The following is a 25,118-nucleotide window of genomic DNA, read 5'->3' as shown; positions in this document are numbered from 1 at the left end:
GACACATGGCAGATATTTATTGTTGTACTAGGGGCTCAGTGCATGAATTCATGCACCTTGAAAGGAACTATGGGCTGCGAGGCTGTGGTGGGCACAGGGGCGGGTCTCAGCCCATCCTTCACGCCCCCACCCAGCCCGTCCTGCCATGGCCTCCGGTCCCCCGTCTGTCGGCAGCCCCACTCCCGCTGCTGCCACTCCCATGCGCTGATGGTGCCAGCCCCGCTCGCACCCACTGATGGCACGGAGCTATTGGGGCTGGCACCAGCAGCAGGTGCAAGCGGGGCCGGCACTGACAGCAGGTGTGAGTGGCGGCTGCGGCCCCAATTGCTCCTCAGGAGTAGAGGGAGGTGGAGAAGCCCTCAGGAGCAATCGGGGCCTGCAGCTGCCACTCGCATCCTCTGACAGCACCAAGTGATCGGGACTGGTGCTGGCAGCAGGTGCGAGCTGTGGGGCCAGCGCCAGCAGCTGATGCGAGAGGCGGCTGCCGGCCCCGATCACCCCTCAGGAGCAGGGGGAGGTGGAGAAGTCCTGAGGGATGATTGGGGCCGGCAGCCACTGCTTGCACCCACTGACATCAGCAAGTGCGAGCAGGGCTGGTGCTGGCAGCGGGTGCAAGCGCTGGGCAGCACACGAAGCTAAGAATTTTCAGTAACCACCAGAAGCTCACCCCGATGACAGTGACCAGTGCCCTGCCTTGGTCTGATGCCCCTGCTCACCTCCTCCATCATACTGCCATGGCTGATGCCCGCCATGTTCTATGCTCTGCCGCCTGCTGCTGATGCCCACCATGTTCTGCACATGCCCCCGATGGTCAGCACACATCATAGCAACTGATTGTTTGGTTGTTCTGCCATTCAGTCTATTTGCATATTAGGGTTTTAGATATATAGATAGTCACTGAGATTTGTTGTTTTTTATTACACAGATGTTTTTAGGACAAAACCTGATACAATCACCAGCCAGGTTAAAAACCTTTTGAGGACAGGGCTCTTGTTTTATTCCTTTTGTCCTGCACTTAGTAGGGGCTTATTTAATGAATATGGATGGCTTCATGAATAAAGAATTTTTCTCAATTTCTTTTGTGTTATTCTGAGAGACATGCTAATAGCCACGATGGAATGCTTCAAAATCTAATATCACAGGCCAATTCAATGAACGAATCTGTAATTAACCATTACATTATTCCTCCCAAGACTTCCGGGATAATTTCCTTGAGTCTCTGCTAATCCCCTGACGTGGTTAGTGTTTAATAACTCTTAACAATAAGAACTTCTGCTGATAAAGTTAAGTAGCCATCAGTGAATGATTTGCAGATAATAACTAAGTACTGAATGGAAAATTTTTTATAGCACAGCTCAACACAGGAAGTTGCATTTATTTCAAGGCAGTCTTAGAGCAATTGAGGAGTGAGCCCTTTTTGATTTCACCTCCTCTTGCTCCTTTCCCCAAATAAATATATTTATCCTCTTCCCTATTAGACCCTATTCTTAATAATGGGTCTAAGTAGCCATTAAATGAGCAATTGCAGACAGTATTGCCTTTCATGAAGAGATTTGCATATTAACATTCATTCATTTTCTTCACTTATTCGACTACTGAGTGGCCACTCTGCCCAGCACCATAAAAAGTGTTGGGGATGTAATGGTGACCAAGGCAAACAGGGATTCTCCCTTCACGAAGCTCATGATGTGGGGGTGAAAGCATGTGGGAAAACACAGACACTAAACAAGAATAGTATGTGCTTTGAAACAAGTAAAGGGAACAGGGGAGAGTATGGCAAGACTTGCTACCCTTGTCTACAGGGGCAGGGAATTCCCATGGGGAAATGATACTTACACTTGAGGAAGAAGTTCAAGTTGGTCCAAAAAGTATGGGAAACTCATTCCAGGCAGGGGATCTACTTAAATAAAGGTCCTGAGGAGAAATAGACCCTAGTTTGTGCTGGGAACCAAAGGTATTCAAGCTGGCTGGAGTGAAAAGAAAGTGGGGGTGACCCTTGAGGATGGTACTTTGCATAGTGTTCAAAGTTTTTTAAAAGTGTGTAAGAGTAGTTAATGCCTGAATACCTGTGCTGCTTGTTACGCTGATTCTGGAGCTCGCCCCCATACTGCGTGTCAGGATCTCTCATCAGAGCCCCTGGTCTGCGTTCTCGCCTGTAGTGCACTGTTAGAAGCCTTCTGCCCCTACATTTTGAGAACCGCTGGCCTGAATGAATAACATTCTCAAGGTAAAAGACTCTCGGGTATCAATAGCAGCTGAAGAATACAGAGGTTTGAGTGGAATTCACAGGGTTCCTGGAGCTGGTAGAGCAATACCACATGGGACAGGACCCGCAGAACTGCTGATTCTCAGTGTTAAATAGGAAGACTGGGTCATGCCGAATAGGCCCAATAGTTCTTTTCTGAAAACTTTTATTCAGTGTGGAAATATCAAATAATTTTAAAACAAATTTCATGCTGATTTTATATATCACAATAACTCCCGAGAAGCACCTGAAATATAACAACTACCATGGATGTTCTCTTAATAGACCCACACACTTTACCTACTTGCTGGTCTTGTTAATTCTGTCCCATGGCACCCAGATGCTTGTGGAAATAGGCTCTTTCGGGTTAAGCACACGCCTCTGCTGCTGCTTAGTGCGTTTTATTCATAACCTGTTCCGGTTCTATTTATTCTCCAACTTGTTTATTCCATTTGTTTCTTGTTTTGTAATGATAAAACTTAGTTAAATATTAAATAGAAATAAGCAGTTGAGGTGTAATTGTTAAAAAGTTTTTGTATAAACACTAACTCGAATGCTTTGTGAAGTTTTGAAAACTTCATTAACATTGCTTTCAAATTAAGTGCAGGTGAGAAAACAGAAAAGTTCAGGAAAAAATAAGCCAATAGACTCTGCTTTGGATTATTGCTTCATCTATGTCTTTAAGTTCTTATTTCACATGTGCAACATCAAACACACAAAACAGAGTAACTGTCACTTGTTGAGGATGCGTATGGATTTGTTTGTGCGACAGGTCAGCTCAGATTTCCAGCCAGTGGCCCGCACCAAAGAAATGATCTTGGCCCTACATATGGAGTTTGGCAAATGAATGGGTCTATTGCTTAAATTCATATGTTAAGATATCTGTGTATCATTTTTTATGATTCCCAGCTTTGACCTACATTTTAAAAATTAAACAAATAGCCGTGGGTTCCTGTCACATCAGATAAGAAGCCTTTTACTCTGTGACGAATAGAGGGATTAGAACTCTAACCACCAGGTGCTTGTTTACTGTATGAGTGTACGGTGGGTCAGAAGCAATCCCAGCTCTCTCCGAATAGAAATGGGGTAATATATAGTCTGAAAAGCACTGTACACATGTCCTATATTATTGTATTTTTGGTGACAATAAAAGGAGTTGTAAACAGGACTCTTTGTTTTTGTGGGGGATGTATCATTTGCTCCTTGGTTTATTTATCTTACAGTGCGAAGCTGGAGGCACATTTCTTTGTCTGAGATCACCAGGATTGTGGATACTCTTCAGAAGGTGTTTCTTGCTCTGATATTTACTCTCTGGTTATAATGGCAGGTATAGTGAGAACAGGGAAATTCCCAAACCTGCTCCCTCTACAGTCATCAACCTAAAGACCCAAGTGCAGAAAAAAAAGAGTTTCCTTTCTGATGAAGCCAGAATCTCTCTCACAAACCCACTGTAGCCTAAGAAAGAAATTGTCAGCTAGAGACGCTGGAATTCAAGAGCACCAACAAAAATTCAGCTTTTTAGCAAATGCAGCTAAAGAACCTGGATGAACATACTGTTTAAAGAGCCACAGTAGCCTCCACTTCCTAGTGGTGAGGGAGAGGGAGGGAATTATAAAATTTGGGGTTGTTTTCTAGGATTAAGTTTCTTCCAGTGGCATAGATAGGGTGTCCCAAAAAATGTATGCACACATTAACAGCTGATCACTCAATTGATGTTTCTTTCTTTTCCGATTTAATCCATTGGAAGTCATATTTATTCAAAGTTTGCATACATTTTCTGAGACACCCTATATTTACTAACTCTTCTTTTTCTCATTTGTTTTGAAAGAACTTATACTATAAAAATTACCCCAAGAATCCTTAGAAATGGGACATCTGAACGAATAATCAAGGTTGGTGCCTGGCCTGGTGGTCATCTTTGTGGAGCCCGTGGTCATTTATATGGTGTCCTCCAGGGTCCCTACGCTTAACCACTGCTACTTAAGCAACGTGTTTGTTGGCAATTCTAGATGCCAGATGGACATGTGCTAAGATGATGTGCGCGTTCACCTGATTTTTCTAAATATCCCACAGTAAATGAATACATGGATGTCCAGGGAATACCTGCACTGCCATGTTTAAGGTTTCTGTGCACATTTTGTGTAGCATTACAAATTAACTGTCTAACAGAATTAGGTAGAGCAAATATATATCAGATCCATGATGCTTTGTGAATAATGGACTAGCCACACAGGTGCATAACATTTCAGATGAGATTTCCTTCCTTTTATGGGCAATATATGTTGTTAAAAGATTGTGTGGAAAGTGTTCCAGAAGTTCCTTGTCATTTGCATAACAAAACTTGATGCATAGTTTATCACACAGCTCAAGTTTTCGAAGTTCCTTGCCATTGTTATGATATTATTTATACTGCTATTTCCCTGAGGAAGTCGAATTTTATCATTTGTTCTGATGTTAATTGTTATGCTTTGAAGGACGCTGGCTGTATTTTCTTCTGTTCTGGGGATGCTGGCACAGCCTGGTGTCCAGTAATTCTCCCGTAAAGCACTCTGCCCTTTCGCCTTGGAGCATTGGTCACAACTGTAATGATGTAACTCATATAATGACCTTTCGTGTTTGTTACCCCCACTAGATTGCAAACTGTGAGCAGTCAAGGTTCATGGCAGAAGTTTAACTATGTCCCCAGCACAAAGCAGGTGGCAGTATTCCTCATGAGTTAAGGAATGTATAGACAGAAGGGAATCAGGAATCCTGGGCTTTCCACCACTCATACTCTTCTTGGCTTTTCTAGGGTTCTTGTGCCAAGTGGGGTCCTAGGAGGAGGCAGAGGGGACCCAGGTACCAAGCTCCTCTACTGTTTCCAAACCCCTGCTCGGTCCATACTCAGGCCTTTGGCTCTGGTGTCAGATGTCCTGCCACTGGGGCCATTCACAGATGGGGACATCATTTATTCTGAGACTAGCAAAGGTTTTAGTATTCTGCCATCAATTTGCTGCCTCTTCATATGGCCTTAGTTACCCTCAACACCACTATTCACATAACACACACTCAGGCACATTCATAGAAAAAAATATGTTGTAGAAAACTGTACTATTTTAAGTGCATTCTTTACCTTCTGAAGTTGACCTCAGAGAGGAAAATTGGGAACGCTATATAATTCTCTTGAGTGCCACTGTCAGAGACAAAACATGGGGTGATTGGAATACAATTTAGCAGAATTTTACATTTCAATGTTGTTGTTTTTCTCACTATTTTGACACAGTTATCTCACCACATACAGCACAGCTGTAAATTAAATCATTAAAAATATGTGTAACATTCTAAGTCCGGGAGAGGGTTAGAGAAGCAGAGACTTCAGCAAACAGTGACAATAGATGAAAATGAGCAGTGACCGCTGTCTAAGGAAAAGCATGTCGAAAATCATTTTGTCATAATAAAAATAATTTTAAACACTAGTGAAGACAGTAATCAGATCTGATAATGGAATATGGGCATGATAATACCTAAAATTCAAAAATTAAATCAAGAAAACAAATAGTATATAAATGTTAAATACTAAAAAATTGCATGTTTATGATTTGGTGATTGAAACAACAAAATATTTTATGAGATGGTAGGGGATCAAGAAAGTTGATGTGGCCAATTATAACTTTAAAGTCAACAAATATCTGGATCCTTACCTCGAGTACCCTACTTTCACTTGCAAAATAACCTTTGAAATGACCTTCCCACTTTCTAATCTCTCCCACTTGTTCATCAGGCTCCTTTCCTGACCTGCCTTAAGTCAGTTTCTCATTCCTATAGTCCTATCTTATAACCCCGTTGAATGTTTTCCATGAGGCCTTCTGTGATAACTCGCTAGAAGTGATGTCTCCCTCTTCCAAACGCTGTAGAACTTTATTAGCACCTCTTTTTTTATGACTCTTAGAACTTTCTACTTTGTATGTTAGGGAGCAGTGCACAGTTTTACAACTTCCTTACTAGTCCAATGGAGGCACTGTGTCAAGCATTCTGATACTCATTGTATGCTACCTCGTATGTTAGGTCACTCCTCATTCAAAATTGTAAACGCCTTGAGAATAAAGATGGTACTTTATATATCTTAGTACTTGCCATCAGTTAGTACTTACTCTATATTTAGTAGTTATTATCAGCCCCAAACAGTGTTTCACATATGTTTCTTCTATTTTTGTTCATGAGGTGTCCTAAGCACCTAGAACACTATCTGGCACATAGTAGGTACTCAGTAAGTATTTCTTGAATGTGGTTGTATACATATTCAGTAAAAGTGGATTTCTAACAACTCTGAGTAAAAGGTTGACTCTTTTGACAGCAGCATCCAGGAGTTTGAAAAGTAGAAAACCACGTGTAGTCCAGGCAGGTCTGTGCAGCAACAGACTGGTTACCTGGACCATTTGTATAGGCGTGATCCTTCTTTCCCTTTATCTTTGGTGCACTTCCTTTGGGAGCCACATGCCAGGGCTGAGTGGCCTCTACTTGGAAATGCTGTCATTCATGATGTAGAGCAACTTGCTATTTCCCCTGCCGCCAAGGGAGTTTTGTCTGGCTGTCCTGCGTAGGCATAGGCCACCTGCTTCCTCCTTTGGCATTTTCCTTATTCATGTGGTAATTTCCAAAATGCATTTTAGTCACCTTGCATAAGGTGGACAACTTTGCCTTTCTTCGCTTATTATGAATAGACATCTAATAATTCATCTAAACGTGGAGGTGTGTACGCTTTGGGGCACGGTTTTGTTTTCTGCAGGGAGGAGTGATTTGGCATCCATCTGCCTCCCCCACCCTCCACCATTTTAGTTGATGGAACTGAATTGGAGAAGCAAAAAAACACCTAAGAACCAGGATATATGGGTTAACTTTCACTGCCAATGTCATGGGTACAGAGAGTCTTTATGATAAAGAAATGTTCTAATTTAGTAGAAATTCTTGATGCTACTCAGTCATTGAAGAGGGCAATACTGTTGGCAATACTGTTCCAAATCATGGCATTTGTAAAATGCCACTGAGGTGGCTGTCACACTTCTTCTTCACTGCTGGTCATCTGATAGTCTCAGCAGACACACCTTGACTCATTCTTTAAATTCCAGGAATTAGACCTCTCTTCAGAAGGGAACCTAGCGTCTCATGACAAGGGCCCAACCACTCATATAACTTCCTTAGATGCTTTCCATCATCTTCACTGAAAGTTAGCAGAGAGTGGTATCCTCAATAGCAGAAGGCTGAAATCCAAAGGAGACTCACAAGTTCAGTTTCTCGATTTTCAAGCCCAGTAGAAAACAAGCTATTTTGAGTTAACGAGGGGAACCAAACCTAAAGGGATTTCTGTTTTCTCTGTAAGTTGAGTCATTGTGAATTCCCTCCCCTATGTCACAAAGGGGGCTTTTGGGACAAACCTTGCCTGCCCTTCAAACTAAAGTGACTTCTCTTTTAAAAAAAAAACCTCATTAAAATTCTGTCACTGTATACCTCTCTAAGTTCCCTCCTCCAAGTACATTCTCTATACAAACTCAAATGCATTAATATTTTATACCTAATTAAAAATAACTCCAAAAATTGTCATGTCACAATGGGCATACATCAACAATGTATTTCAACTTGAACTCTAGAAGGAAAAAAGACCTCAAATTATATGCATGAATATGCAGTGAGTCTATGACTCTTTCAATTACAAAAAAGGAGGATAGGTATTCATGTAAGAAAATGAAGACATAAAATGGAATTCTGTGTTACTGTCAAAGCCACAGAATGCCTGTTATTCTTTCTGGCTGTGTGACTATACAACCTAAATATCTAATTGAAAAAGTAGAAAATACAATTCAATTATTTTACCCTTATTATTGAGCATTTTTTAGACATTTCCCTCCATCAAAGATAAATAAGTCACTGGTCACTTAAATATGTGCAACGTTATATAAAACATTGCATGAGAGAATTATTTCTGTTATGAAATGAGATAAATTATTTTCCAAAATGACTTCTGAAGAATATGATCTGTTTATGCTCAGTGATAATACAAAAATGACTCATCATTTGTTTGGAGAGAAATGGATTTTTTTTAAACTTGTATCTTGAAATATATATATATATTTAATTTACAAATTGGGATTAGCATGTATTTAATGCCTAGAAATACTATCAAAAAGTGATTTAGATAAATAGAACAGAAATCATGGAAAACTAACATTCTAGACATTAAAGCCTGAAGGATAGTTTTGGTTTGCAAAGTAGCATTGGAATGATTTTTTCCTTGGTAGACTCAAAGAAAGAAAGAAAAAATAGATTTGGATTTTATGGTTTCTGATATTAGTCTGGACAACAAAGCTCTTTAGTAAAGACTCCAGAAAAAGCAAAAAGGTTCTTTTATGAAGGACCTGAAAAGGTTTTCAAGAGAACTTAAAACTTTCTTTTCTGAACTCAATAGAGTATATGACATTCTGTGTAAATTGACACCAAAACTCAGTTAAAAAGTCATGATTTTAATAAAGTAAGTTTGGAATCTAATCTATGTCATAAAATATCAATCCTACCCAAGTTTCTGGAGCATGTATAATGAAGTAAAGAAATGAATTCACTCTAAAAAGAGAGTGGCCGTGAAGATTGTGTCAAGAATAGACTGGTAACCCTTACAAAACTTCACAAAAAGATTGCCATTAAATTGACAAAAAGTGTATCTTTGTTTACTCTTATTCTTTATCAATATGTACTTTCTCCAAAGACTGAAATATTTGCAACTGCTTTGCAGACTACAGTTCATTAAAAATAATTGTAGATTAAATGATCTCACAACACTTCTGCTTTAATTCAATGGGAGCCCTCCCAAACCATATTCATAATGAAAGATCCTGCAGCTACACACATTTACTTCTGTTTTCAGTCTGTGGTTATTGGTCCACTAAAAATTTTAGTCATGAGGTAGTTTGTCTATATTAGATGTTTTGTTGTTCTTTACTTATGAGCATAATGATAGAGAATTTCAAAAAAAAAGGTGTCAAGTTAAAGTAACCCAAGGTATTTAAACAAAGGAATGTGTACAGCAAACATGTCAAACTCGCGGCCTGCAGGCCACGTCTGGCCCAGAATGAATATTTTTGTGTCCCAGGCAATATAATGGTATATAAGAAACGTTTTAATAAAAATTTCATCACTTAATTTTTACAACATCCTATTATACATAATTATTAATAGTGAACTACAATGTTCGATAATGACTGATTACTATAATCGTGTTGCATTCATTTTCCTTACATGCAAGCGCACCATTTCTCTCCACTAAAACTAGCGTTGAATATTTTAGCAGCTGATTGCCATGTCATTAGTCTTGTACTGACTTGTTTGGTGTGCGCAACAAGAAATATTTCTTTTTCGGAGAACACGAAAAATAGGTTTATTTGTGTTACACTTATTAATTTGTGCAGTTATTCAGTGTCTGGTAAGTTAATGTTCAAGAAAAAATGTTAATTTTTATTAAAATCTTCTATTATTTTATGTTAACAATTATTTATTTCAGCCCTTTGTATTCAGCATGTCTCTATCGAAATAAACCTACATTTTTGTGAAAATTGAAGCTTTTGTTTTTTGGGGCCCACATAAACTTAAACCTTGTTTATTTGGCCCATGTTAGCCTTTGAGTTTGGCATGCTTGGTGTACAGAATCTCATCATAGCTTAGACAATAGTAGTAATCTTGATTTGATTGTAAAAATGTATGTTTTAAAGTGTTTGCTTATTGTGCTAGAATTGAATAGAAGATGGCAAAAGGTCAAAAACCATGTATTTGCATTCCAGATGTGAAAAAAAAGAAATGGTTCCTTTTCAAAAAGGACTGCTACATTTATCCGTTTTAGAAAGGGCAACATAAAGTAGCATGTAGGGGTTTAGAAAGGCAGCTCTATACAGAATACAGAACAGAAGCAAATGGTTTCTCTTTTTACTTAGGAATCATTGTCTAGTAGGTTTTAATTTGCATAGTTGCAATCATGTCAAACAAAGGCCCCCCGAATGGATTTATATCCCATGGTCAAGAACTGACAAAATGCGGTATGAACCACAGACAGTGGTTTGGTTTGAAGGAAAGAGAGAAGGAGAGATGAGCAAAGAGGGGGTACTATTTGTTTGTTTGTTTCTTTGAGATGAGAGTTTCACTGTTAAAGATTCTCTAACACTAGGCAAGGATAATTATTATATTTTAATGTTTTGAAAAGGCATATGGTTGGCAACCTTAATTCCTAAAAACTTTTTATGAAATCTATTATTTTGAAAATAATTTTGGCTGACTCATTGTTTAGGCATACTGGGGTTTTTTCCATCCCATGAACTGGGGAGTCTAAACTGGGGAGCAGCTATGGCTTCTGTGGGAGAACAGTGAGTTTCCTTTGAGTGGAGGAAATAGTGTGAGGAACCAAAAGCCTTCGCTGTGCTCAAGGAAGGATTTATACTGTATATTTGCCAGAATGGGTAGAAAAACATCTAAGCTATATGCTTTTAATCAGTTTAACTGGAAGCAGTCAAAATCCCAATAAAATAAATCTTAAGAATACTATTTACATAACAGATTTAAGTGACCTTGAATGTCTTTTTAAACTCCAATTTATCATGTATAAACCCATACTGGGTTCATATGCAATGCATTAATCATCAACCGTATAAAATAAGCTACATAATAAAATTAAATTAAATCTCAATTTATCAAAACATTAACATGCTAACAGCTACCAACTTTGTTAAGTTACAGTGTAAAGATGAAATAAATAAAACAGTAAAATCACTGTACCAAACAATGTAATTCAAGTTAAAAATGCTGTTTTTTGTGGTTCTTTTTAGAAAAAAATAACAAGTTATTTACTTTAATGCAGTGACATTTTATTTTGTGATTAATTTTAAAATAACATTGTAAAAACTACAAACTCATTTTAATTTGACAAGCAGTTGGTAATTAATTTTCAAACAATGCTATGGGAACCCAGAAAGCACTCTTCCTTTGACATGTATTTTATAATTTATTTTAAAACAATGCTGCACAAATCTGCAAAGGCATAATTCATTTGGGAGTTCATTAATTATGCAAATGAGTTGCAATTAACAAATCTGTTCCTAGGATGGTATTTGCATAATAATGAACTTCATGTTTGTGACATTATTTAATAAGATACCTTTGTGCATTTTTAAACAAAACACTCCTGTGAATACTATACAATGAGATGGGGTTGAAAATGAACATCTAGTCAATGAGATTCAAAACTCTACCCAGAAAAATGTTAAAATAAACAGAACTATATCTAATTCAAATAATAAATATGGATATTCTTTTTAAAGCACAGGGTTTTGATTAATCTCAACTTCCCTAAATATCATAAGACTTTAATTTACATTTATAAAGCCAATATACAAATTAGGTTTAAGCAAAATGAAACAAGCAAAGCTATACACTTCAATTAATATTTCAAATGAAGGCAGGTCAAACACTATAGACATGAACCTCAAACTTTTCAGTGGGAAGAAAAAATATAACATTGAGTCAAAAGACTCCCCTTTCCAGGGGGTTATGGCAAGATGACCACAGAACTCAGTTGGCATTCATTTATTTAATCAGTAATCATTATTGAGCATTTATGCCAAACTATACTCAGGTTAGGGCAGTGGTTGTCAAACTCATTAGTCAACAGAGCCAAATATCAACAGTACTTCTTCAAAATAGACTCGCTCAGGCTGAAAACCAACTTCTGTGCATGGGCCATGAAGTTCCAATCGCACTGTACACGTGCCCGCACGTGGTATTTTGTGGAAGAGCCACACTCAAGGGGCCAAAGAGCCGCATGTGGCTCGCAAGCCGCAGTTTTCTGACCACGGGTTAGGGCAAATAAAAAGAAGAATCAGTTGTATGTCTACTTTCAAGTAGACATACAATGTCTAATGAGGGACACAGGCATATAAACACTAAAATTCAATGGAAGTTATGAGAGAGAGAGAAACGCAAAGTGTTAACAAGTACAAAGGGTCAGAAGAACTAACTCAGTTTGGTGGGATTCAGGAAGGTGCCATAGATAAGGGTTGAAATATTAGGAAGGATGGGAGGAAGTTCACCTTGGGTAAGAAGGTCAGAGTATTTGAGCAAAAGGAAACCACATATACAAAGTCATGAAATAGTACATGATAGGAAAAATGCAGAGAAGATCCACTGACTTGAAGCAGAGGCTAGGTGTGGGCAGACAAATGCTTTTGGAGCAAGACTGGCAAGTGTCTTAGAGATCCAGTTTGAAATTGTAGAATGATAATGAAAATGGTGTTACAGTGGATGGGTTTGAAAGGGCAGAGCAATGGGTAATTTTCTCTGAAGTTGATCAATAGCAGTGTCTTGAATGATTGGTGATGAGTGTAGGGTGAGATCAGGTGAATTGATGAGCCAAGTATTTGCCACTCCAAAGTGCTGTGACTCTGATGAACATAAGATCCTGTGCATCTATCATATGTTTTTCCTAACTATTGGTCCTTTACTTGTGCTTTTAACCTTTCTGGTCACATTTCAGTTTGAACACAAGGATCTCTTGGGAATCACTCCATGACCTAGCCTCACCAACTTTCTGCAGCTAGAGAGGCCCTCCAAACCTAGTCTTGTCTATTCTCCACTTAACTAAATTCTACCCAGCCTCCAAAACTAAATCCTCATGGCTTTGAAATTTAAGCAAGTAAATCATCAAATGGCAAAATACAGTCACCAAACCAGCCAAGCAAACCAGTATTACCTTTGGAGCCACTTAGTATTCCTTGACCAGTTTTATTCCAGAATCCCACAGGAAAAAAAGTATGTGGAAAGAAACAAAAGGAAATGTCCATAAGACTAAAATTGAATAGCCCCACTTCAACTCAAGGGCATGTTTTTTTTTCTTTTGTTTTCATTTAGTATAAAAATACACACATTCTTCAGCTTTAATTCTTTTAATAAGCTTTTGCTTTTCTTCCGTAATATGCTCCTGCTGATGGTCAGCAAGTCTTGTCACCTCTCTCACAAAAGCAGAAATAGGGAGGCCATCTAGCATCCATTCTCCATTCTTATTATTCTTTCCATCTTTCCAAAGAAATTGTCATTTTCCCCATCGTGTGCAGTTCCCCTAGGGCAGTGGTCGGCAAACTCATTAGTCAACAGAGCCAAATATCAACAGTACAATGATTGAAATTTCTTTTGAGAGCCAAATTTTTTAAACTTAAACTATATAGGTAGGTACATTGTTATTAACTTAATTAGGGTACTCCTAAGGCTTACGAAGAGCCACACTCAAGGGGCCAAAGAGCCGCATGTGGCTCGCGAGCCGCAGTTTGCCGACCATGGCCCTAGGGTGATAAAGCTAGGTACTCCCTTCTATTCCTTTCACTGGATTCCGTTAGGCCTTGAACTAAATTTAGTCAATAAAACTCTCTCTCCCTGGTTAGAGTGTTGTAAAGGCTGAGAAATGATGAAGTCTCATTTCCTTTTGCAGCAGCTGGATGGGGTACAGACTTGTTCCAAACCTCTTGAATCCCATGAGCTCCCCCTCATACTTTCATAACATTCCCTTTTGCTGTCACTACTGAAGAACTCTGAAGCAATATAGGAATCACAAAATGCTCATGTTAGCCTTCCCCCTAAGTAAGTTTTCTTTGGGGGTCAGGAATAAACAGAACTTCTGAAAAATAGAAAGTAAACTAAAGAAAATGCTACTTGGAACAAATGAAGTCTAAGCAAAGGGCTCCAGGTAAAGACTCTGTGCTTGAGTCACTTGGTAGTTTCAAATAATGGCACTGATCCCTGGTGACTGAGGCAGAGGCTGAAAGCCTTTTGGAAGTTTACAGACATTCAGAGAATTAACTCAGCCTGCTCTCTCTCCTTTAAATTATCTTCCCAACCTAGCTTGACCCCCCTGCCTTCCAAATGAAGAGACAAGCCAATATTATGGCATCTCGAAAGTAGGAATGGGTAACTTGGCCAGATGGTCATGACCCTAATATTGAAAACAGATATACTCTGTATCAGCTACAAGACCTTGAACTTCAGGGTCATTATATTTGCCCAGACAAACTAGCTCACTACAAATGATATCCAGCTGAGTCTGAAATGTATCAGGTTTAAAAGCACAAAAAGAGCAAAAATAATTTCTTTAAGTTATAGCAGTACAGTAATTGCATTGGCTATAGCCATTAAAGTAGCAATTATGTTCATTTATACTTAATGCAGAGAATTGTTGAGAGAGAGAAAACATTGCTAAGCAAAGAAAAATATTTATCAAGGCAAATACCCTCCTCATATAGGTTATATTAAATAGTGTATGCAAAAAGTGTAAGAAAAACCCTTTAGAACTATGTATTTGTCTAATGATGCCATACAAGGTTTAGCCAGGCTTTGATATTCTTTTTTCCCTATGTTTTCCAAATTCTCATAAAGCATTCCCCAAATGTTCAGGATGTTGTCAATGCTGTTCTCTCTACATGCCCACACACAATGAGGCAGTGACCTTCCTTTCCCTCGCAAGGATATCTATTCTGAAGGACTTCCTTCTCATGGCCCTTCTCCCTTTTGAAATCCAGTTGCCAGAAATGGTTAGTCTCTTGGAGTTAAACCAGGTTGCTGTCAGCAGGCATTTTAAAGTGTGATATCTGAGAGCTTCATGGAAAATAGCATTTTCTCTGGTTTGACTTATCTGCATATAAGGCCAAAGGAGGTTTAGGCTTAACTGTTACTAGATTCAAGTTGATTAAAAGAAAAGTGAAATAATGTGCAGTGCCTGATTATTTACATGAGCAGTTCTCATCTCTCAGCTGGGGCTTCTGAGATTTGCATATTTCTTCTTCTCCTTCTCCTTCTCCTTCTCCTTCTCCTTCTCCTTCTCCTTCTCCTTCTCCTTCTCCTTCTCCTTCTTCTTCCCCTTCCTTATCCCCTTCCCCTTCCCCTTTCCCTTCCCCTTCCCCTTCCCCTCCTTCCTCCTCCTCCTCCTCCTCCTCCTCCTCCTCCTCCTCCTCCTCCTCCTCCTCCTCCTTCTCCTCCTTCTCCTCCTTGTCCTTCTCCTTGTCCTTGTCCTTCTTCTCCTTCTTCTTCCTCCTCCTTCTCCTCCTCCTCCTCCTCCTCCTCCTCCTCCTCCTCCTCCTCTCCTTCTCCTTCTCCTTCTCCTTCTCCTTCTCCTTCTCCTTCTCCTTCTCCTCCTTGTCCTTCTCCTTGTCCTTCTTCTCCTTCCTCCTCCTCCTCCTCCTTCTCCTCCTCCTCCTCCTCCTCCTCCTTTTTCTGTATGTAGCCTACAACACCCTGACTGATAGAAAGGACTTACCCGCTTTAATGGTTTATTATTCTATGTGTATTTTGATGGTGTCCAATGCCAAGCAAATAGCAGCAACAAAAACAAAAATCAAAACAACAGAGGAGAAAGTATTGTTTTCCGTGTCATTATTAATTATTTTATCTTAAGTAAAACCATAAGAGCAAGTCCTCTTACACTTTACAGCTGGAAGACAAAGTAGCTCTGAGGATGTGTTAGGTTTCAGGGATCTTCTTGCAGCTTTCCAGGGATGCTTCATATCAGTGTGCTATTACCGCCTGACCTATGCAGGCCCTGAATAGAATTCTGGAAGGCAAATGTGTAGGTGTTTGGCTGCTTTCTACATTGTTACGACACTTTCTGTGTCACTGAGTGCTGCCCCTTTCTCCCCTCCCCCTCCAATTAGGGCTACCAGTGTTGAGTCTGAGGGGCCACTTGGCTAAACTGGTAGTCCCCTAGGGCTCTGAGATTAAATCTGTTAAAACAGGACTAGGAATCATTACATGCACATCTTAGTCTGTAGTTTCCACCTCATGTCAAAAGGGTATCAATGGTAAGGGAATAAAAGATGAAAATATGCTATTCTCAGGAGAGAAAAATGCTCAGGAGATGGCTAGTTCATTCACTGGGAGGCAGTATAACTTTATGATTAAGGCCATAGACTTTGGTCCAGGAGTTATTTCCTAGTTCTACATTTTAAAAGTGGCTCCCTAACCTTCTTTATTTTCTTATTCATGAAACAGAGATAACAATAGCCCCTATACTTTGGGGTTGTTTTGATATATATATATATATTTTTTTTAAACAGAACTTCAAACAGTGACCAGGTTTTTATTAAATGGTAGTAATTTTGTCATTATTATTTCCTATGACATGCAATCCTGTATATAATGAGAAACTGAAGATCATACAGCCTCTTTCCAATAACAGCAGAACTGAAATAAAACAACTTCTCTTATCATCTTGTATTAGATCCATGAAATGGAGAACCCTTAATAATAGTGACTTTAAAAACATACATTGGGTCCTAGCTGGTTTGACTCAGTGGATAGAGCATCAGCTTGCAGATCAAAGAGTCCCGGGTTCACTTCCAGTAAAGGGCTCGTACCTTGTTGCATGCAGGCTTCTCCTGGCCTGGGCCCTGGTCAGGGCTCATACAGGAGGCAACCAATTGATGTGTTTCTCTCTGTCTTTCCCTCTCTCTTCTACTCTCACTAAAAATCAATGGAAAATATCCTTGGGTGAGGATTAACAGAAAAACAAAACATGCATTAGTCAACAGGAACATATAGGTTTCAGATGTGGGTTTCTATGTTACAAGATCTGTATATTGCACTGTGTGCCCACCCAACCCAATCAATTTAATAAAAAATATATACATTTATTTCTCTCTCAAATACAAGAAATCTGGAGTTAGATAGTCCATGCTGGTATGACAGCAACACAATCATCAGCAATCCATGATTCTTTTATTTTTTTGGCTCCCATTCCATCTTCAAGTTTGCCTCATAATTCCAGATGGCAACCAGAGCTCCATTCATCACTCTGCAGTCCACACATCAGAAAGACCAAATATAAAGTTAAATCCCCCTACTGAATCAGACTGCCTTCAAGCAGTCTACCCAGAAGTCTATTCATCTCATAGGTCAGAACTTAGTCACTTGGCCATAACTAACTGTAAGAGAGGAAGAAAAATGTAATCTTTAGGTTGCTTGCATTTTTTACCCCAAATAAACATTTATTCCTGAGAAAGAGGGAGAGAATGGATACTGAGTGGCATCTAGCAGATCCTGGTCTTTCTTCACTCTTGGTAGGAAGGTGAGAAGTTATATGTGAACATAGATGCAAAACCTTGAACTACTAAAGAGCTGATACTAGACCCAAATGTGGGCCTCTGGCTTGCTCTACATTCCAACCACTTTTGCTGACTTAATCTAGAGAAAAAAGGGTTACAGAGGAATGTCCATAATATAAAGCAGAGAACCACAGATTATATACTTTGTAAATCAATGACCCCTTTGTACTCTAGCCATTTCATGATAGGTTTTCTCTATATTGCTCAGAGCATTTGGCCTTGTTGACCCTTGACAAGTTATAAATTAGCCTATTCTTCCTAAAAAGAAAAAATGATATCTACTCTAATGAAGTATATTTAATATAATTTTATTTGAAATTTTTTAAAGGAATGTATTTATTCACACAATTATGTCAGTTTATTGAAAGTATCCATAGACTTAAGAATGCAGGCTAATGTAGTTGCAAAATCTGTCCCTAATCATTTTTTCTAAATATTCATGAGTGCTGATAGTTGAGCTTAATTCTTCTTTGCTGAATAAACATAACCAAAATGTTGCTTCATTTAGATTCAAACATATAATCTGAAAACAGTGACTTCAATTCCAGCTTTTTCCTAAAGGATGCTTAGGATAAGGAAGAAGTGGCAAATATTTTTTACACTTAATTATCAAGAAGGATTTTTAATGTTCTATTATTTTTATTTGGCCTATGCAAATATCTACAAACTATCTTTTGAAGAAGAATTGATTCAGTTTGTAAATGTGTTACCTCTAATGGCCTCAAATCAACAATTATTCAGGGACTGTGAATTAGTACATGGGATATATTATAAAAGTGTTTTATAAGATGAAGAACAATATACATATTTTTAGCTACTTCTGGTTATAATAATGTTGGAAAACATTATGTTCATTTCATAGCAACACAATTAAAACTGAAACTATGCATCTGAGTGAAATGAAAAAAATAAAACAGCCAATTAGGCTATTTCTACAAAGAACTTGGAGTCATGTTGACTATTTGTATCTGAAGATCGAAAAGATAGGGAGGAGAAAAATCATCACCCTACAATGGAAATCAAGTTAAGTGACAAAAATGAACAAAAGAGCCATAACATGGAAAACATGGAAAAAAATCCCAAAAGGGATGAAGTGATTATGGGTTCAGAAGTCAAAGGCCTCCACTGAACTGGGTCTCTTTGCTTTCTGAGACCCCACCACCCTGCACTTCCCAACAAAAGACTCTTCTTTGATTGGATCCCCACTCTTACCTCCATGACCCCATTTTCTTCCCCTGAAACTTACTTAGTCTGACCTCCCTTTCGACAGGGAAAACATGTAGCTCCCCAGAATCTCTCCCAACTTAGGTCAATTGGCTAGAATTTCTCCAGGAAATTTCTTTTGACTTCGAGTTCACATATGCTGGCGAATTGCACAGTATGTCAACAGAAATTTTAAAGTCTAAAAATTCAGTGAAGAGTGATGTTGTCAGATATTGGAGACAGGTGGAATATATCCTTTATAAATTCCAGGTAATCAATAAAAACTCATTGAAAACTGAAAAAAAAATAGAGTGTGATATTTTGGATAAACTAACTCAGGTTAGAAGTTGACTGAACTCAAAAGAAACTTGTTTCTGATGAAGAAAGCCACATTCTTCATGTAACAAAGGCTGTTTTCAAAAGCCAGAGGACTCACGTTATTAAACAGACCATCTAGGACAGCTGTACAAGTTCAACAGTGCAATAACTAGACATTCCACACTGCCGCCATTTGATATGAGTGCCCAGACATGGTCGCTGAGACAGTGAAGCAGGGTTGCTAACACAATGAGGGGGGAAAATTGTGTGAATGGAATGAGTAATACTGAATGGAATTAAGATTCTGCACTTGCTTCACTGAAGAAAATCCCAACCTAAATAAAGCAAGGCCTGGAATGCTAGAAAGCTTTCAGAGATGGGAACATGTGTGAGGCTGCCAAATGGGTCATTGTTTCTAAAAATGATGTGTCCCAAGATGACAGCAAACTTGTTTTTCAGACAACTGGGGTTGGTTTATGCGATTCCTCTGCTACTTCCTTCTTTCTTGATTTGTCCAGACAAGGCTGGAGAGGAATCCACGTGTCTTGCCAAATTGAAGACTATGACGGTTTGGGGTGTTTTGTGTTTTATAAATACCATTTTCATGGGGTAAATGTGAACTATGATATTTAGGGAAGGAAGAAGAAATAGGTCAGGTTGAGCATTTCGTTCAGTAGCCAGGTCAGCAACCTCTGAACTCAGAAACTATAAATAGCTGTCTGTGAATAAACTCTTTTTATTTAAGTTCAGAGAACTTAATATTTTATTATTGTTCCCCCTGATACTTTTATTAAAAGGAAGTCTTTCCAATTGCATTTGCCTTTGATAAGCATCAGTTAGATTTTGTCTTGTTCTTTTTTTAGATTTGTTGGCTTCACAGTGACAGTTGGAAATAGTATTATTTTTTAAAAACCAATTTCTGGGAAATTTATATGTTGCCCTTGCAGTTCCCTCACTCCTACACTGACGCCAGCCAGCTGTTTTTTTGTGTGGCCCTGTCTTAATTAAAGGCCTGGCCATTTACACCAAGCTAGGAGTCATCCTCTATCACATTTCGTTTACCCCCCACATGCAATCAATCATCCAATCTTGACAGTTCTGCTACAGAGATATCTTCAAAATCTGTTGCTTCTTCTCTTTACTCGTGGTCTATCTACACGGCTATTAAAATAACTTTCTCACTGGCCTTCCAATCCTGATTCTGCACTCCCTCTCCCCTCCCCTCTTGACAGCTCCCGCCCCACTCTGCCCCCCCCCCCCATATTACTGGTCATTATAGGCAATACCTGTTTCTGTGCCTAAAGGCTTCCATTCACCCCTAACTGCCTGCAGGCACTAGTATGGCACCAAGGCCACTTCTTATCCTACCTCAGTTCACCTTTCCAGCCTCAACTCCTGCCACATAATCCCATGCCCTCTGCTTCTACCACTAGCTATCTCACTCTTCCCTAAAATTCTATGTCCTTTTATTACACTGTAACTCTACACATGCAGACCTTGAGTCTTGAAAGCCTTTCCTCGCTTTTTCTGCTAGGCCATGTTTTACAAAACCCATCCCACATGCATTTTTACTATGACACCTTTCCCTGTAATGCCAGCTAAAGTGTGCTGGTCCTTAAAGGCAGTTGAAACCTGTAGTCTTATAACATGTGCATGTATTTTTGGAATCACCTTTCCACGTGGCTGTTCTGAACATTCTGTGAGCTCTGTGATAGCAAAAACTGTGTTTTATTCATCTTCTTATCTCCATCTCTAAGCATAGGCCCTGGAATAAAGCCAGAGCTAGGAAAGAGTTTGTTAACCAAATGATTCTGTAATGCAGGCATTTCAGGCTATACGTTTTGAGAAAAGCAAGTCTTTTGTTAGCATTCTCCGAGGAAACCCTACACACAGGCAATGATTTTTTTTAAGCAGCAAGGAAGTTCTGCATAAAATCAATAAATGGAGCTACAATAGCAAGATCATCAATGGGAAATATTCCCTGCTAACATACACACATACATTCAACAGAGATTTTTGAGTATCTACTCAGTGCCAGGCACTATGTAAGACGCAGCAGCTGTAACAGCTCTGGGGAAATATTGAAAAGCCTTTAGAGCAGTGGTTCTCAACCTTCCTAATGCCGTGACCCTTTAATACAATTCCTCATGTTGTGGTGACCCCCAACCATAAAATTATTTTCGTTGTTACTTCATAACTGTAATTTTGCTACTGTTATGAATCGTAATGTAAATATCTGATATGCGGGATGTATTTTCATTGTTACAAATTTAACATAATCAAAGCATAGTGATTAATCACAAAACAATATGTAATTATATATGTGTTTTCCGATGGTCTTAGGCAACCCACATGTTGAGAACCACTGCTTTAGAGCAAGCATGTCAAACTCAAAGGCTAACACAGGCCAAATAAACAAGGCATGTGGCCCGCTGACCGTGAGTTTAACATGCTTGCTTTAGAGCTATTCATTGTAGGAAATTCAGCTAATTTACCTGCAATATTCTTAGGGAAAATGAGCAATAGATTATGTGTATGTGTGTGTGTGTACATCATGTATATACACATATACATATACATATACATATATACATATATACATACATACACACACACACACACGTATACGGAGTGATATTCAAAATGGTTTAACCACCAGCATGGCACAAACAATGACCATTTATTTTGCCCTGAAACCCTTACCCACAGAAAAGTGATGTGGAAAGTGGTAGGAGAAGGCACAATAAGATGATCTACCCACAAGCCTAGAACCTAGGGTGCAGCTTTTAAGAGAGATTGTGTCTCTCCATCTTTATTTCTTCTCAACCTCACAGGGAGGAAAACCAGTGATGAGTAAGAGATTGAAGCATCTTATTTTTTATTATTTGAGTAGCCACACCGTTGGTACCTGTTTCCTAGAGACTATATAATTATGACATTATTTTTTTAAAAAAATTTAAGTTGTTTTTTGTGAAATGTAGGGCATGGTCAACCAAGAGAGATGATAAAGCCCAACCCTTGCTCACAGAGCTGATAATGATCAGTCCGTTACATGCTATTTCACAGCTGATATCTCTTCCAACAGCAAAACAGAAAAAAGGGGGGGGGGGGAAATGGTACTAATTGCAAAAGTTTCACAGATGTCTGCAGCAGTTGACCAGAGCTCCTGGGTTATTGCTTGTCAGACTATTAATGGGTTTGGCTATCCATGACAGTCATTACTTTTCCCCCTCCTGCGAGCTACTTTCTGTGTAATTTATGCATAGGTTTTGCCAAGATTTGACAACTTTCAGGATATTAACATAAAATTACACCGCAGAGCTGAACAATGGGTGGCTTTAAAATTAGCTGTGGTGAAAACCAGTCACACAGAGCTGGCTTTTCCCTTGCATCACTCCTGACTTTATTACCGTTGTCTTTCTTTCCACGTATAAGAAATCACGTCAGCAAGTCTGCACAGATTAGAGGAAGGAGGCAGGGCTGAGAGAGGCGAGATATCCTATGACCTTGGAGAAGGGGTTCTTTGTAACCCAGGCAAGCTCCTGCCAGAGAGCATGCCTGCCAACGGCTTGCACGAACTTAGGCAGCAACCATTCCTGAAATTTAGCAAAGCACACCACATTTTGAAGCTTATGTGAGAGGAGAAGTTTCCCTTTGCCATCCTTCGGTTCCACACAGCTTGCTCTGTGAATGCCGTTACAGAATGCGATGTGCGTGTTAATAAGCCAGGACATCTGGTAACCAGCTTTTTTCTGATTCATTAACTGACTCTGCTTCTGTGGCCAGGGGGGGATGAGAGGAGAATCTGGAAGGCTTTGCCTTCAGCAAATGGGAACTTGATATATGCTTTGCTTCTCTGGTTTTGCCTCAACGTTTAAACATTCCCCCAAGGTTAGCATTTAAATGCAAGCCACCTTTGGTACGCCTGGTCCCATATAGACAGCAAGTAGTACTGAAATCATTCGGTACAGTCTGAGAATTCAGGAAACAGGAAAGAAATCTTGGAAATCTTGTAGTCTAAACCTTATTTGAAAGCAGATGAGGGAAGTGAACCTGCCTGGGATCACATTCGTGTACCTAAGCAGGGGCCAGTCTCCAGGTCTTTTGAGCCTCAATCCAGACCTTCTACCTAACTTTTGTTTTTTTATGTGCCGCACTGTTATTTTTTTAGTTCACCAAACGTTGCCTGCTTTGTTTTCCTCTTTTGACCTCCTGTTCATCGCCTTTAGAACATTGAAGCAGACACAAGAGCCGAATCAATCCTCCTGCCGCCTCTAATCAGTGATTAGGGACTCATTCAAGCATTTATAACAGGTACTTAGGGACAGTTAATTTAAACTTTTGAAGAATGAACAACTTCAATCCAGGTTGTGAACAACCCGAGGGAATAGAATTAACTAACGCACAATGAGAAAACTCAAATGGAAAATAGAACAAGGTTCTCCCAATGAGCAAGATGTTTAAAATAAAAAATACTATTATTCCATCAGAAATTAAAAAAAAAAAAAACACCCAAAAACTTCTTTTTGAAGTAAATCAGATCCAAATGCCCTAGAGAGGGATTTGAGTAAAAGAAGTCTGACTTGATGGTACATGTTGAGAGATGAAATGGACAATGAAGTTTCCATATGTTGTTTTTATGCAGTAATTAGAAACTGTCACACACCGTTTCCTTTTTCCATTTCCTTGGGCTTATTTGCATGTTGGAACTTCCTGTGGAGCAGAATGGAGAGCATCAAACTGGTCCCCAGTTGGAATGCGGGGCAGTGGCTTTGGGTGCCCTCCCACCTCAGAGGCAGGAAGGAAGCCAGGGGTGGGCAGCTTGGCGCCACCCCGGGAGGACCAGGGAGGACCGCTGAGCTGCGAGCGATGCAGCTGCCCTGGATGCTCTTCACAGGGCCCCTCCTCCCTCCTGGCCTGAAAAGCTGACCAAGCCCTGCAGTGGTCATTATGGAGCACGCCGGCTTCCCTAAGCTGATCTCCCTTTTTAAAGCACTTTCATCCCATCCCCTTTATCTTTCCTTTTCTATTTGCCTGGGCAGACTTGAAGGCAGGGACCCTAATTTTCCTATTGCCAGGCTCAATGTGGTTCCCAGGGGGCCATAACAAATCTAAATAAATAACCTTTTCATATCTGGATCTTCATATTTTCTACCTTTTTTTAGGCATCTTTGGCATTGTAAAACAAACAAACAAAACAGAGTGGACCAAATAGTATTTATTTAATAAGGACCATGGCTAGAAGATATATACTCCAGAAGTCTTTTGAATGTCAACTGTGTTCTTAAAATCTGCTGCTTTCTACTACTCAGCTGTTACTAGTGACGTGAGAATCCCAGGAAGCTGGAAGTAGAAAGAAAGGTCATTTGTCTAAGATGGGTTATATACCTGGACAGCTATTCAATTGAATACTTAAGTAACCTGGAACCATAAGAATTGAATTACATGGGCATGATTTGACTTATCACACAGTAAAAGACTTTCCAAAAATCGCATTGTCGTCAGATAGAAATTACTTGAGAAGTTTAAAATGCCATCTTAATTAAATCCTTTAAATAAATTTTGTTTAAGCATCAAGATAAAGAAAAAAGAAAGTCTAATTAATCCCACTTCCAAAGGCAAGCATTATTATTTTGATATTTGTTTTTTGATTTTTTTAGTATGAGTATAGTTGTATAGATATATGAATTTTTCACAAGAAATGGCTAATAATGAAGTAGTATTTTATAATACTTAGAACCATTTTTCATGACATATTTCTACTACAGCATTTTATTTTCTTAATCATTTTTATTTCTTTCAGAGAGGAAGGGATAGAGAGAGAGAGAGAGAGAGAGAGAGAGAGAGAGAGAGAGAAAGAGAGAAGAACATCAATGATGAGAGAGAATTATTGATTGACCTACCGGGGATCAAGCCACAACCTGATCTGAGCCGTGACCGCCTGGTTCATAGGTCGATGCTCAATCACTGAGCCGCACCAGCCTGGCTACGACAGCACTTTAACAACTGCTTAGTGTTCTAGCATATGATTATTCTATATTCTCTTTAGGAAATCTATTTTTTTAGGCATCTGCGTTGTTTTACATTTTTTCTCTATTATAATCAATGTGTTGATCATCATTGAATATCCGTCTTTGGCATGTCTCTAATCCCTTGGGACATATTTTCAGAAGTGGAAGTGCTTTAGTGAAAGTCTATGCCCA

The 25,118-nt window shown here is 39.1% G+C and overlaps 1 protein-coding gene and 1 long non-coding RNA gene across 5 annotated transcripts in view; both read left to right on the top strand.

Annotated features, from left to right (window-relative positions):
* ITGA4 (integrin subunit alpha 4) overlaps positions 1-25,118 on the top strand; it is a 337,984-nt gene that overhangs the window by 166,691 nt on the left and 146,175 nt on the right. The gene's annotated exons all lie outside the window — the stretch shown is intronic.
* LOC118661111 lies at positions 3,490-23,166 on the top strand. The gene is made up of 3 exons (XR_004969142.1): positions 3,490-3,530; positions 4,074-4,137; positions 23,145-23,166. It is a non-coding gene; the product is annotated as an uncharacterized LOC118661111 (long non-coding RNA).

This window comes from Myotis myotis, unplaced genomic scaffold (assembly GCF_014108235.1).
Source record: "Myotis myotis isolate mMyoMyo1 unplaced genomic scaffold, mMyoMyo1.p scaffold_m19_p_8, whole genome shotgun sequence".
Taxonomy (NCBI): domain Eukaryota; kingdom Metazoa; phylum Chordata; class Mammalia; order Chiroptera; family Vespertilionidae; genus Myotis; species Myotis myotis.
The sequence above is the reverse complement of the archived record's forward strand: the minus strand, read 5'-3'. Positions and strand labels throughout refer to the sequence as shown.